Raw genomic sequence first — 15,658 nt, 5'->3', positions numbered from 1 at the left:
GATTAGAAATAAGATCACAAAAGCTTTTAAAAGTGTTTGAATATTGATAAACTTTACAAAACCTCTTATTTGTTGAAAGACAATCAAAATACGGGGAAAAAATTGAAAGTCTTTTAATAAAGAGTTTCTTGCAATTTGTTTCTCTTTGTTTAAAAAAAAAGGTGAAAGTCTTTCATCTTAGCAAGTCAATATTTATTATTCGATGGATAATAGTGCAACAAAATGAAGTTATTTTTGGCCATTTTTTCTTTACCTTTTTAGGTAAAGGTAAAAGAAAGATATTGAATGTAGATTATTATGTGTTGAATCATAAAGAAATATCTGATAACTTTATTTCACATTAATCGAATTTTGTACCCCAAATATATGATAGATACGATGTACTTTTCTTGTTCCAGGATAAATGGAAACTGCAATAAAAAACTTGCAGCATCTGCCTAACTTTACATTCCCGCAAAAAACCATTTATGTACATAAACACACATATACTTATACGCAACAGATGTATATAAATCATGTCATACTTTTAAGATTATGCATATGCTACATACATATGCCTTGCATGAGCTGTTTGTCTATATAAAATGTATTTTACATGCATAAGTAGGTATATCTACATACTTTTTAAAGTCATAAGCATATGAATATTTCAAGTCATATTTTTTTATCTGCTTAATAACTCTCTTCTTCATTTTTAAGTACTTACATACATACGAGGTATGTATGTATATGAGCAAGCATTTTCACCATAGTAAGAAAAATAAATAATTTTTGGGGGTTTTAATGGTTCTTTTTTGAATATTATGTTGTAAATTGGATAGTGTGGTTAAAGGGTTAGAAAGGTCGTTAAAAGGTATTGACTAAAGTTTATATTAACATGTTTGTATTAACTTAATAGTTCTGTCATACAAGGATGGCCCATTAAAATCTGAATACTTACTAATTCAATAATTAATTAAGGTTGAAAAATAGAAATTAAATCATATTTCGATACGTTAAGGCATACACAATTAGTCACAAAAGAAAACAACCCTGAGCTCTTTAACATACGTAGAAGTTGAGAAAATAAAACTTGAACGGGATTGACAGATTTCCATTCACGCACTTCAAGCATTTGGGCATCTCAAAGACTCCAAACTATGTCGTCAGCAACTCCGAAACGTTAGAAAGGAAGAAGGGCTCTATCAAAAAAGCCAAACTGGACCCTAAGAAGTTAAAGAAAATAGCCGATGCCAATCTCCTCAAGTCCATGAGGGACCATACAACAGATCCCGAGGATTCACGCCATACTGTCCGGGGACCTGTTAAAAACTGTGCTGAACGAACCTTGTGATGATAAAGAAGCCACTTTTTACAAAGGCAATGAAAGAATCCCATTTTCCCCTTTGCAAGACTCTTTGAATGAGCTTTGATTGAGTCTCTAAAATTCTTTTTTTATACTTTTGGCCCCGTACAGCTCTGATGCCCACCCCATCGACTACACCTTCTGAGTGCATGTCGAGGGGAAAGCTTAAAGTGCCCATCATCAAAAAACACAGACCCTGAAAGGTACTATCAGCTAGCACTGGGAGCCCATTACAGTAGACGGCATCCCCAGCGGGGGCTAGTCCTTCTGCCACCACTTGGAAGCAATGAATACCGCTAAAGGCACCTACATTAATTATTAAAAGAGCTCAGACATATTTTTATTTATAGTACGAGTTTTGTTTAAATTCTTTAGGAAATAACATCAAAATTGAATATTATATACCGTTATATACTTCGTCAGTCAGTCATGGGAAAACATCCCTAATAAAAGAAGAAGAAAGTGTTATTTTTTTTTCAGAACAACACACTGTGTCATAAGTTATCAAAATAATGGCAAAACTAAATTAATTGAACTTCGTATTGTTTCTACATCCACCTAACTCTCCAGATTTGGATCCTAGCGACTACTGGCTGTTCTCAGACCAAAAAAAAAAAAAAAAAAAAAATAGCTCACACGTAAGAAATTTCGCTCCAATTAAGAGGTTATTGCATAAACTTTTAGGCAAAAGATAAAGCATTTTATAAAAGTTGCTTTCAAATATGAAAGTTGCGCTGGAATGACTTTATTGCACATGATGGAGATTTTGTTGAATAAAGCCAATTTTTGTCGCAAATAAGCGTGTTTTCTTAGATAAGCCAAGAGCTTTTCAACCCATATGTTATGCTATGTACAAATTGCAATGTTTCTACATGTAGGAAAAGTGTTTTTATTTATTGTTTCATTATACATTCGTCTTGACACTACTTCGTCTTCAGTACCCTCCATACAACCATTTGGAACAAAATCAGACTCATTATTTAAAATAGTTAACTCAAGTTTTATATTATAAGAGAAAAAAATGCAAAAAAATTTATAGTTTCATAGCACCCAGAAAAATTGACAGTAAAAATAAAATGAATATATTCCATTATGAACTTTGATTTTGGAGTTACATTAATAAGTTTTGATATAATATTGAATGAGTTTATATAATTATATATTGTTCAACAATTTATCCACTTTATGACGTAAATGACAGCATGATGAGATGCTAAAATATCTTGCTTATTAACTCGTAATGTATAAATAATATTCAAGCAATGGACTTTTAGTAAACAGTTATAAATAGTTATCAAAATTTCAATTATAATTTAAAATAAAACACGACTTTTTCTCATTATTTGATTAAATTTAAGCAAGAGTAAATAATTAAATAAATAGATTGTTTGCATATTTGAGTTTAAGTATTATCAATATATGTAAAGTAGTAAAAGGCTACTACATTTAATAAAAATTACCTTTTAAATACTGATTATTCTATTAAAATAAGTAAAAAGTTAAGATAAATATATATTGAATTTGAGTCAGACGGTTATAATTTTGTTCTCATTATATATAAAAAGATAAGCATTAAAAAATATGTATGTAACTCGTAAATCTTTTTGCCTATATTTATTTTTAAAATATAGGAGTGTTTTTTGGGTAAATATATTTTCTTTTCTTGTAATGTTCATTACTATTAATGTTATCTATGTCTTCTTAAGTAATGGTGTCTTATAAACCCTCATTACCTGTTGTAAAGATGTCCATTGTACCTACATTTATCTTTCTCATCATGATTCATAACTTACTAGAAATCACATAACTCCAACAAATTTCAACTTTATTATTATTTTTTTATATTTTCTAAAACTATTTTAAGTTTTAACAAAAAAAATAATATAAATTATTTTTTACGTTATGTCTTCATTCTGGAAGTTGTACATCTCATAAGATACGTAAAATACCAAAGTTTATACCAAAGAATAAAAACATTAGTTCCTGTACTTACAATATTTAAAAAAAAAATTAATTCAAGCATTCGATAAAGTTACATTCTAAACTTATTGAAAATGTAAATTTTTTTCAAATATATATCTATAAAATGTCTCCGACTTTAACACTCGGAACCGGTGGTAGAATTTTACTTTGAGAGTCTATCATTATTTATTTTAAACCTCCCGTTGGACAATTTTATTTTTTCTGACACTCATGAACTTTTCTTAATTAATTTTTTTGAAATAAAATAATGTATTTTTGATCTTTTTAGATTCCTTTTTGATATTATGTTTATTGCCGTACTTTAAAAAGTAAAATTTTATCTATTTTTGAATAAGCCCTTCTTGAAAAATAAATTTTTATTTTTTTCAAATAACCTTCGTTCCAATATCCCTACGTAAAGAATCAGAAATTTCGAACTAATTTCCCATTTTTTAGGCTCTACTATCCCCCCAGCCCTTTAGCAATAGCCTTCCCAGATTTAACTACTACTTAAATTCATATACAGGGTCATTCAGGTAAATCCGGATCATCTTTGACTACATCCTAAAAAATAAACAGAGCATTTAACTCGGTCATTTTAATTTTGAAGTGAGAGACAGAGCGTTAGCTTTAAGCTAATTGAGCAACTTTTAATTAAAAACAAGTATCCACGATAGAAGATACCAGTATGAATACCATCATCGAATTGGCTTACGCGGGACACAGCCCAGTGTGCATCAAAAAGATGCACGGATATCCAAAGAGCACAGTCTATGACGTCCAAAACCGCTGGAAGGAATGGGGCATATAAGAGAAAAGCCCCCAAGTCCTGGAGTGATAAAAAAGGAAGTTTCAGATTCCTTGTAGGCCTGAAAGGGCTTGTGAAGGAATTTTCTTGGACTCTGATTGACGTTGTTACTAAAAAGCGCCAAGTAAGCCATGCAACAGTCTTCAGACCTATAAATACTGCCCTGAGGATAAGGTCATATCGTTTCTACAAAAGACATATGCTTACAGACAAATTGAATGCCAATTGGGATGCCTATTGAAGATAATTGCTGAACGTTTATAATTCCCATAGTAACTGATGTTCGGATGAGAAACAATGGAGTGTCAACATACCCCACATCATCCAGAAAGACAAATGGTTGGTCATAGAGAAATTTAATGTCCCTCACGTCTTTAAAAGGCCTCCATCATCAAGTAATGGGACAAATCCTCTACCATGGACCTTGTATAGTTCTCAAAGTCTTTAATATCCTCGTATCGAGCGAATGATTGGTGCAGATGGTAAACAAATTGAATAAATGTTTTCTTTTGTATTATTATAACTTTTAAATAAAACTTCAAATCTATAATTGATTCCCATATTGATCCAGATGGAGATAAATGTGTTCTGGATTTAGCTCAACGATCATGTATGTATATAGATTCTAGTGAAAACTTTTTTTTACAATATACTTATTCAAAAATAAAATTCTTAAATCATGGATGTTTGACCATTCAACCAACCAAGTTGTTTTGAAACCAAAAAGTATTGTTCTCTTATTTTCACAAAGGATTTATGTTTTAATAATAAAAATACAATCATCAACACAATTTGAAAAAAAGGACAAATATAATCAAATAATTACTGTAACACAACAAAAACATGACATCATCAAATACATAAGACCTGCTTCAAATTGTTATTATGTTTTCATTCATAAAATTTATTTATTTTTATAATTAAGTTTTTGTTTAAAGATATACTTACATCATAGAAAGAAATGTTTTATAGTAATGCATTACTTATTAGAATTAAAGTATTTTTTGGTTAGACATAACAATATCTTGAATAAAAGGAAAAGTTATTGAGTTAAGAGTGGTTTGAAATAGAGTACTCTGGGGAAATAGTTGACAAAAAAAAAAAAAAAAATGAGAAACCAAAAAGTTTTCAGTTTCTCTCGATAAAAAAGAATAGTTGTTAAACTATGAATGCATTGGAAAGACCCTGCACAGGATGATAAATTGACGTACAGTAAAATAAATAAATATGTGCGTTGTATATAATTACATTCCAACATGCCCTTTATGGATCGACCTTGCTTAATGAAAAGGTGCACGCTAGAAATAATTCCTTTGAGTTTACTATGCGAGTGTTCGATACTCGGCGCACTCCTAGAGAAGGAAATGTACATACATTATCAGAAGTGTATAAAATATGCCCTAAAGAACAAGCGCTGTTTGTTCTACTTGGTAGTTTGAATTATGCTACGTAGCTTTTATCATTATTTTATCATTCTTTAAGACAAAATATCCAAGTATAAATTAATAACTAATAGATTTGCTCATGAAAGACCGAGATTAACAATGAGAATTGTCCGGGAGCTATAAGTGTAAGTTTTGTTGGACTTCGAGTAGAATTCAGCATCGACATAGGAGTAGTTCCAGCTTTGATGTACATGTTCATGAGGAGTGGGATTTGTATTTATTTCCAATTCGTCTCAGAGCTGATTGGAGATGATATAATACAACATCATGACAGCTAAGCCCTTCTCCCTCCAAACATTCTTCAAATTGTCAGGAATACCATGTTAATTTTCGGTTTATTAAATTATGTATATACACTACAAAAATAACTCCTAGGTCAAATGCAGTAATTGTAATGCAGTAATGGTAACTTATACTTAATCAAATATTAGAGTGAAGGCAAAAAAAAAACGGATGAGGAGTAGGAGGAAGATTCAAAAGTTTATTTTTGTATATAAAGGGGTTTTCAACAGGAACGCTCACATTTTACGTTGATAGGTTTCGAAAACGACGTCATATTTGTTATTGTTTCTTTGACAGCTGTGCTCAAAAATAATTCTACTTTTATCATGGAGCAGTACACACTTGAGCAACGCTTGCAAATTATTAAAATTTATTACAAAAATGGTGAGTCTTTGATCCAAACTTTAAGAGCGTTAACTCCAATTTATGGTCAACGTAATGGACATACAAAATCAATAATTCAACGTTTGGTGAAAGAAATTGAGTCCACATACACGCTACATAATGTTCCTGTGCCAGTGAGACAAAGAAATGCACAAAGTGTAAAAAAATATTGCTGCCGCAAGCGCATCAATTCAAGATGTCCCAAATTTGTCTCTTACGCGCCGTTCTCAATCGTTGGGCATCTCTGTGACATCGTTGTGGGGAATTTTGCGAAAAAATCTTCGCCTACACTCGTATAAGATCAAGTTGACACAAGAACTGAAGCTGCTTGAACACTTCAAAACGTCGGGAATTCTTAAAATGGGCTGAAGGAAAATTCGAAAATGATCCTGATTTTCAACGATCTTTAGCGATGAGGTACATTTTTGGCTCAATGGCTTTGTTAACAAGCAAAATTGGGCCGAATAAAACCCACGCGTGATTTATGACGTGCCATTACATCCCCAAAAAATTACCGTTTGGTGGGGATTGCATGCTGGCGGTGTCATTTAGGCCGTACTTTTTCGTCGACGATGACAATCGCCACGTTACTGTGAATGGAAATAACCGATTTTTTTGGGCTGAATTGGAAGATATGGACTTGGACGATATGTGCCACTTTACACACAGCAAATGTTACAATCGATTTATTGAAGAGTAAGTTTGGTGAGCGTCTTATCTCCAGAAATAGACCAGTCAATTAGCTGCCTCGCTCGTGCGGTTTAACGCCTCTAGACTATTTTCTTTAGGGGTCACGTGAAAGCCTTGGTCTACACCAATAACTCGTCGACGTTAAAAGAGCTCAGAACAAATATTCAACGCGAAATTGCTGCAGTTTCAGCCAATTTATGCGGAAAAGTAGTCGAAAACTGGGTTCAACGATTGGACTTCGTAAAACGTGCAAGTGGTGGTCATTCAAACGACATCGAATTTTATTCATAAATTAACTTGATTTTATTTTAACGGCAAATAAAGAAATCGTCGATATCTCAAACCGTTTTCGTTTTATTTAAAAAAAAGTGTGAGCGCTGTTAATGAAAAACCCTTTATAAGGTAGTGCTTCTTTATTATATGAAATGTCTGAAAATGAATTTGAAAAAAATAGCGATTTAAACTTCAAATAACATACCAACATATATAAATCTGTCTGGATTAGAAGTCCATCTCTTCTTCTGATCAAAAATTTGCCAAATCGAATTCTTAAAAAAAATGCAAAAAATTGTTTGCACTAATTTTGCCAAAAAGTAGTTAATATAATTTATTAGCATTGTAAAGGGAAACACAAGCCTAACATGTTTTCGTACTTGCCAAAACAAATAGATATGACAAATAATGTCAAGGACAAAATAACTCTCGATAACTTGCTCATTTTTGCAAATATTGAAAAAATTATCTAATAAAATGGTCTAAAATTTGAAAATACTATATTTTAATGTTCAAATCAATAATTTAATGTCCAAAATGTACCATTTTGTGGTTTCTTTGCAAAAATTAAAAATTGGAAAAATTATTCGAAAATGTGAGATACATATTTTAGTTAAACATTAATTTCTATTTGAAAAATTAAATGCAAAATATTTTCAGACACAGTTCTACAAACTTTATTTTCTCAAATCAAATATTTTATTTTTTTCTTGCATCTTTCTGGACCTGACTAAAAACGAATGTGCAATTTCCACTGATTTCTTACTTTGCCCATTACTTTTTGATTTTGAATAAATTTAGAACACGTTTTTTTAGTATAGTTGTTTTTTAAGACGTCAGTCATTCTTTCTTTATTAATTTAGCACCTTATTTAGTCTCCTTGACCTCTATAAAACAACTTTTTTGTTTTAAGTGTAGAACAAATAGAGAAAATCAGCACTCCCAACTTAACCTGACCATGCTCAAAAGAGGGACATATATAAAGTTTCAGAATCTTAGGCCAAACAGTGTGGGCACCTATAAAGACACATATACATTGAATTTTATACATAATCGTAGATGTAATATCTTTACATATTCTTACACAAGGAATCTAAGATAAATATAGATTTATTTTTAATCCACATTCCAACATTTTTTTATAAATTGTTAATTTGTCATTTTGAAAAAGTTCAAAAATGTGAACAATCTACAGTTTACGATTTTAAGACAATCAAAAAAGAGAAAATCATGATGTCACCTCCTAGATTTGATCCACTCTTTCCCTATACTATTTCAACTGAACTAATATGATAAAATCATGTTCAACAATGATCTAAATAGTACCAATAAATGGTTCTCCAGATACACCAGACTATTTCAATCCAATTATAAATATTGATTGGCATATAATATAGTTGTTGATATAATTATTGAGCCAAAAAACGAACAAATTAATATGTTTTGTATAAATATGTTTCTTGTTTATGCCTCTTACAATATGAGATACTTCCAGAATGATGACCTAACATGAAAACACCCTATAATAAGCTTCATCATTTCTTTTTCTACGTGCTGAAATATACACTAATTTTGAGACCCTTTTATTAAGTGTGTTTAATAGATTATCATTAGCATTTATAGGATAAAAAAGTCGGACTACTGACTATTCATAGATGAAAGAATGAGTCATCTTGATTATTTATAATAAAGCTATGATCTCACTTCTTGCCCATTTATTTATTATTTTTATATCTTTCCCCTCTCACCGATTTCCCTTTTGGATACATAAATCTTGTGTCACGTTGATTATTGTCGGACTAAATTTAATCCGACTAGTCAAGGAAATTAATTAAGATATCATTTTATTCAATTCTCTTTTTTGTGGAATACAATAATAATTGTCTAGATATATAGGTTTTATTTTCACCTAAGTAATCCTTCTCAAAATAAATTATAAATTACAGTATGAAAACAAAATTGATAGCAAAGTAATTTAATTTTAACTAATTTTGCATATATATACTGAGTATTTTTATGAAAATAACCAGTTAAAATATTTCATAGCTAATAACAAAGTTATTAAATTATATTTTATATTCATTATTTAAATTAGATTTATATTCTTTATTTAAATTAGTTTTATATTTCATTGTTTTTTGACCTTTTCAAACTGGCTGAATCATACTCAAATAGTCGAAAGAATAATCAAAGTTATATCTGGAGCATGAAATGAAATAGTCGGATATAGCGCTTGAAATTGATACGTTTGGAAAAGATTCACGTCAAGGAAAATGTTGCCACGACTTTGTACCATAGGAGATTTCAATATAAACAAGAAATAATTAAAGTATTTTGTGTGTAAATATTATTTATTATAGCTTCAACGAAAATAACGAAGTGTCAGAGATTGAGATATAATTCATTTGTTTGTTTAAGCAAGAATGTATTATTATATGTAAAGTTATACTATAAAGTGTAATTAATATAAAACATTAATTGTGATGTTGCACAATAGAAAAGCGTAATATAGACAGAATAACCACAAAACACCACATTCTAATTATATAAACATAATTTATCCAAACAAATAATATTTGATAAGCATTTCTCCAAAATAGCAATCAAAATTTCAAAAATTCATCTTCAAAATTAACTTCACTGGCTTTGAGATTTCATTGTGATATGTTTATTAAATAAAAATTAATTAATCTATCAAATTTAGGTCATCAGACCTCCTGACATTTTTGCGTAAGCACTTTATATATATTTACTATTAAAGGAGTTCAAGGGAAATTGAAACACACCGTTTTTCTCGAATAAAAGACTAGGTAGACTCTTAATGAACATTGAAGATGTCTAACTTGATGTTTACTCCAGAGTAGAAATATCTAAAAGATTAATAACTTTTTCATCAGGTATTCTAAGAACGTTTGAGTAATGAACATGTATTTTATTGTAAGAATTATTTTTGTTAGGTTGCTTGTAATTTTTTGGGGCAATTTAATGGACTTTTATTTTTCTTTTAAAACTATTTCCTTTTTGAGATAGATACAATTTTATCAAGGTTGATAGGAAAGAAACAGATAAAACAAAGGATTCAGAAGTCATTTTTTTATATAATTTAACTTTTTTTATTACATTCAAAATTATTGTTTTCCGGTAAATTTCATATATTACTTTTGCAACAAAAAACATACAAGTTGGAGTGGATAAAACTCTATCCTAGGATTAAAATTTGCACTTCCAAAAGGTATTTTCCTTTTTTAAGAAAATTGATTGAAACCTTCGTTATTTACATTCAAATCCTAAAGCAAGTACTTCACTAAAATGTTTAGCCACCCAATATTAATACAGATACTTTACGAATATAAAACTTAATATTGCAATTAAAATACAAATAAAATAAATTGCCTTTTAAGCATAATTAAATTTGGATCAATCAAACTGTTTCTAAAATATTACAATAGGTCAAATAATAAACTTAATTATATTTAATTTCTGAAGAGTTTCACATAACCTTACATTGTCTGATTATTAAATATTATTTTAAAGTGAAACTCAAAAAATCAATAAAATGAGCTTTTTTTACAGCAACTTTTTCAAACTGTTATAAAAGGTGGTTTTTTTTTTTTTTGCTTTTGCTATACATAATGTACAACAATTTAAAAAATATATTTGCTTCCAAATAAGTCCCTTCATTTTTCATAATTTTTGAATGACTAGACACATTTTGTAGGAATTCTATTTAATAGAGTTTTTATTAAAAAAACTTCAGTCAGATGCTGAAATATTGTTAATCAATTGTTACTATCTCTTATTTCCATTTTTATAGTTAATCTAAAAATGGAAATGAGAGATAATTTAAAAAAAGAATTCATTGCGCTTCAAAGATTTAATGGTAATTTTCGTGTTCTATGGCTCAAATAACAATGTTAAATGTGGGTTTTGGAGGGTAGGAAAAAATGCTGTTATAATAGTCGTTTCTATTTTAGTCGACACGACAGTTGAAGCAAATCTCGGACAATTGAGCAAAAAACACAATACTTTCAACTGTCCGTTGTCTCCCTATATATATATATAGGTACATATAATCCTTATCCATCTAAATAAATAGTCTTCTAACATCACGATTTAAATTGATTTTTTACTTTGATTATGAGTAATGACATTAAATAAAAGGATAAAATTTGGTGTAGATCAATATGCTAATAATGTTCACAGCTCATTTAGTACATAATGTAAAAACCTACTCTACTATAAAGTTATTTATCCTTTTATAAAATTTGGGGTTATATATAAACATATATAAATTATTTGAATACCATAAGAATATGTGATGTGGAAGGTTAAATGTTGATAAATTAAAAAAAATGTTTCAAAAGTAAGTGTCACATTTGTGACATAAACTTGTAATTATAAAATATGATATAATTATAATTTTAAATGAAACTTTTATGATCTGATAACTTGGCATTAATTTATGGATTAAGGCCTTCGTTATATTACAAAAGTAAATATAACTAAAATAAGTCAAGTAATTGCTTAGGAGATCATGCATTTTTAGGTATAAGTTGGATGCTTTAAAACCTCATTCATGGTTTTCATGTCAGTGACGTTCTATGCTTGTTTTTGATCTATATATTTACTCTTTTCGACCTTATAATAAGATCATTAGTTAAAAATGAGAAAAATGTGATGTATGTTATGAATGAAATGACAAATAATGAAATTGAAAACATAAAATATCAAAGTATTGGAATGCCTAGTCATTTTAGTAATTACTTAATTGTTTCAATAAACAATCTCCTAAAGTTATATTGTTTCATCAATATAATTCATAATTTGTCAATATTAGCGATTACAATCAAAACAAAGACAGCTTATTTAAAGTTTTTAAGAGGTTCATCAAGTCATAAGAATGGACGTAATATCAATTTATAAAAGAATCAACCGAACTTGAGTGAAACATAAAGTCACAGTATCAGCCATGACAATGAAGTGATCAGTATCCGAACAAACTATTCAAAGAGCTGTGAAAAATCTTATAATTAAGTCCGTAGCTCTAGGAATCAAGCTCCTTTTCACTGATATCGTGAAAGCCCGACATTTTGAACGGAAAAGTAATCTCTTATCTTGGATGAAAAAAACAAACAAACACACTTAATGATATTGAGCGTTATTGAAGAAAAACATTACTGTGGATGGCCATATCAACTGCTAAAATTACCAATATATTGCTAGTTCTAAAGCTGAAGTTATGGCTCTACAAAAAAAAAAAATCTAGCCTCTTCCATGGAGCTCCAGGTGATATTCATGCAGGGAAATGCAATGCCTCTACACTTTTTTAACCACAAGATAAAGGTGAATTTCTGGATGAAGGATAAGGCTCAGGGGAAGGCATTCCTCCTTCAACATGATTAAACACGTTATCATTCAGCCAAGATGACGAAGTTTTTTGTTTTTGAAAGATCCCTTGACAATTATGAAAACATGACTTAAATGAAACATTATTAATATACAGTCACAGTAAGGACTTCACATTTACGAGTTAGTATGACAATCCAATGAGCCCTTGAATGTACTTATCCTATGACATTTTTTAATGTACACAAAAAACTTCAAACATATCCTATTGTAACCCATGGATACAACAAATTATGAGTATCTTTGACAAAAATGAAGTATAACCATTGTGGGTATTCTTATCTGATTTTGAAGAGAAAAAAAACAAAGAGAATGCCCTAACATTAGGTAAGCTGAATCATAACAAAAAATTGTTTTCTGGATTGCAATTCTTCACCACAAATGGAATTAATTATAGATTAATTTCTGAAAATTATTAAATAATATTTCCATAATTAAGAAAATGGTCGAATTCCAAACTTATTTTGAGTCATTTTTTTTAGACAAACAGCCTTTTACACCAAAAACTACTTCTCAGAGTACACTCCAGCAGTATAGATGATTATTTCAAACTTAAATATTTTATCGTCTCGACGAAATAATATATAGATGAGACAAAATTCAACTAAAAAACGACAAGACAAATTTAACTAAACTTTATTAACACCATAATGTATCTACCGGATAGATTATGGAAAATACCTGGTAATAAAATAAGTTTTTTTCAACTTTTGTTGTACATTGCATTTAAAGCTAAAAAAAAGTATTATTTTTTTAATTTGCACATTTAAAAAAATAATAATAATGCAAAACAAATTATGCACTATCCATAATGTAAATAAATAAATATTTTTAGAAACGTCAAAAATCATATTTTGAAATTTAATGATTAAAATAATATTATGTCAATACTTTTATTGAATTCATTTTTTTTTAAATTTAACAAGTAAAATAAATAAACTATTTTGATGTACATATTTAGGAGGGGGAAAAAAAAATATTTTGTAGAAAATCATTATTTGATGACTTTATCTACCTACAAATCACATTTTACAGACTTATTATCAAAAAGTTGTAATATTTTTCATATTTGCAAATGGAACATAACCTTGTCTTACTTTTGTAAAAAAAATTATAAAATTTTATTTGTGTCAAGTTTCGTTTATTTTCTTTTTCTTGTCAATTTTAATTGAATAAAGGGAATAAAAATCATTAAGTAATGTGGCCTGAATTGGTATGTCCATTGATTTTGAACTCATCTATATATGTGCATAGACTTTGTTTGAACAAGAATTAAGCTAATGAACTAAACACTATAAATATGTAACTGAACAGTTTGATATTTTACTTTTTTTGAATTTCGATAACGGGTACTGTGATCAAGTTGTCATAAGGTATTAAAATGACATATGCAAAATTACATTGGCCTACGTCATCTTTAGGTCGCACACCTCGATCAAATTTTGAAAAAAGATACTTATTTATAGCAACAAGACATTTTTTAGTCCTTTTCACGAAATAGTTTTGATATACATTTTCATATCCTATAAAAATATTAAAACAATTTTTATTTTCTACAATTGTCTAATTGAGCCAAAAAGGATAAAAAAGTTGGAAAACTTTGATTTGCGTATATAGCGCGCAAATTTTTTTTAAATTTTTAGAAAGTAAACATTAAATTTTTCTAATGTTATTTTATCTTTATGCTCCATTGGGTAGCTGTAGAAAAAAACTAAAGAAATATTTTTTAAAGGTTAGAATAATGTATATCATCATTGATTAATGTAAAATAAGGAATAATGCTCAATTTTAATCTTAAATGACGATGTAAATAACTTTTGTTTCCTTTCATACTTTGAACTAGATGTGCTATCTAAAGATGACATTGTAAGGTAATTAAATTTTGCATGGAATATTTTCTTACCCCATGAAAAAAAAAATCGTACTCACAGTAAATGAAATTCGTAAAAAATTGAATAACAAACGTGCATTAGTTATAATTATATTTATAATTACAGCAACAATTAATTATTTCTTATATTTTTTTAGGAAATTTTTGTTTTTCGTTTACCAAAAACACATACTCTTACAAATAATAGCATCAAACGGTATGTATAAATTAATTATTAATAAGAAGTATGTTTAATATAGTTTTTTAAGTTTTAAAACCTGACATATAGCCTAGATATTGTATGTATATAAAGCAAAAAATAAAAAAAAGCTTAGACAAGATGAAATATTTACATAAAAAGGTACATACATACCTTTATTAAGTCAGGAATGCTAAAAATTTGGGTTTTTCTTTTTCTAACTTCAAATACAAAATGTTTTTTTATCGAAAAAGTATTTTATTTATATATGAATGTATAAAAAATCCTTTTAAAAAACTTTGGAAAGGAAAAACAATATTTATTTTTGCATTATTTTGTGCTGTTTTAATTATCAAGAAATCTGGTTTTTATAGAAAATAAAAAGTAATGGGTTTTTTAATTATGTGATTAATTGATTGTACTCAAAGATTCAAATAAAAAGAAAAATGCTCAAATTGAAGAAATTATTGAGTTTTGAGAGCTTCAAAGATAAATTAATAGTACATGTGCAAACTAAAATATATATATTATCCGCATGGTGGTGTGATAGTCTGAGGCTTGGAAGTACTATATAATTTTTTCCCAGCTTGATGTTGAAAAAGATGGGGCATTATTAGAAATTTTTCCACTGCAGTCTCTATGTGAATACAATGCACATATTTTTTTATACATAATATTATTATGCAGGGAGTTCTATAACTTTGCCCTAAGACAGTGCCACTCTCTGTCACTTCGTTTATAAACGAATATAAGAAAATAAAGCTCGTCCCTCATTAAAAACAGTCTTTTTCATGTATAAGGTTGGCTTTTTACGGATCCTGTTCTCCAAAATAGATCATACTCCAAAATCAATCATTTAAATAGAGAATAGATGGTGGCTAAAAGTTGTTGTTCAAAAGCTAGGAAAATGAGTGTCACGGCCTTTATATTGGACGTGATAGAAGGAGCATCATCTTGTTGAATGGTATAAATATTTTCACCTAATTGGGAATTA

At 28.8% G+C, this 15,658-nt stretch overlaps 1 protein-coding gene across 4 annotated transcripts in view; it reads left to right on the top strand.

Annotated features, from left to right (window-relative positions):
• Window positions 1-15,658, top strand: part of LOC121129667 (zwei Ig domain protein zig-8) — a 453,671-nt gene that overhangs the window by 272,409 nt on the left and 165,604 nt on the right. For 2 of the 4 annotated variants that reach the window (XM_071893299.1, XM_071893300.1), the window contains one exon: window positions 14,624-14,682. The gene's annotated coding sequence lies outside the window, so the exon portion shown is untranslated. Of the gene's footprint in view, window positions 1-14,616; window positions 14,683-15,658 lie in introns of those variants that run through there. The other 2 variants (XM_071893298.1, XM_040725394.2) reach the window with 1 other exon arrangement.

The sequence above is a fragment of the Lepeophtheirus salmonis genome, chromosome 14, assembly GCF_016086655.4.
Source record: "Lepeophtheirus salmonis chromosome 14, UVic_Lsal_1.4, whole genome shotgun sequence".
Lineage (NCBI taxonomy): Eukaryota > Metazoa > Arthropoda > Copepoda > Siphonostomatoida > Caligidae > Lepeophtheirus > Lepeophtheirus salmonis.
The sequence above is the reverse complement of the archived record's forward strand: the minus strand, read 5'-3'. Positions and strand labels throughout refer to the sequence as shown.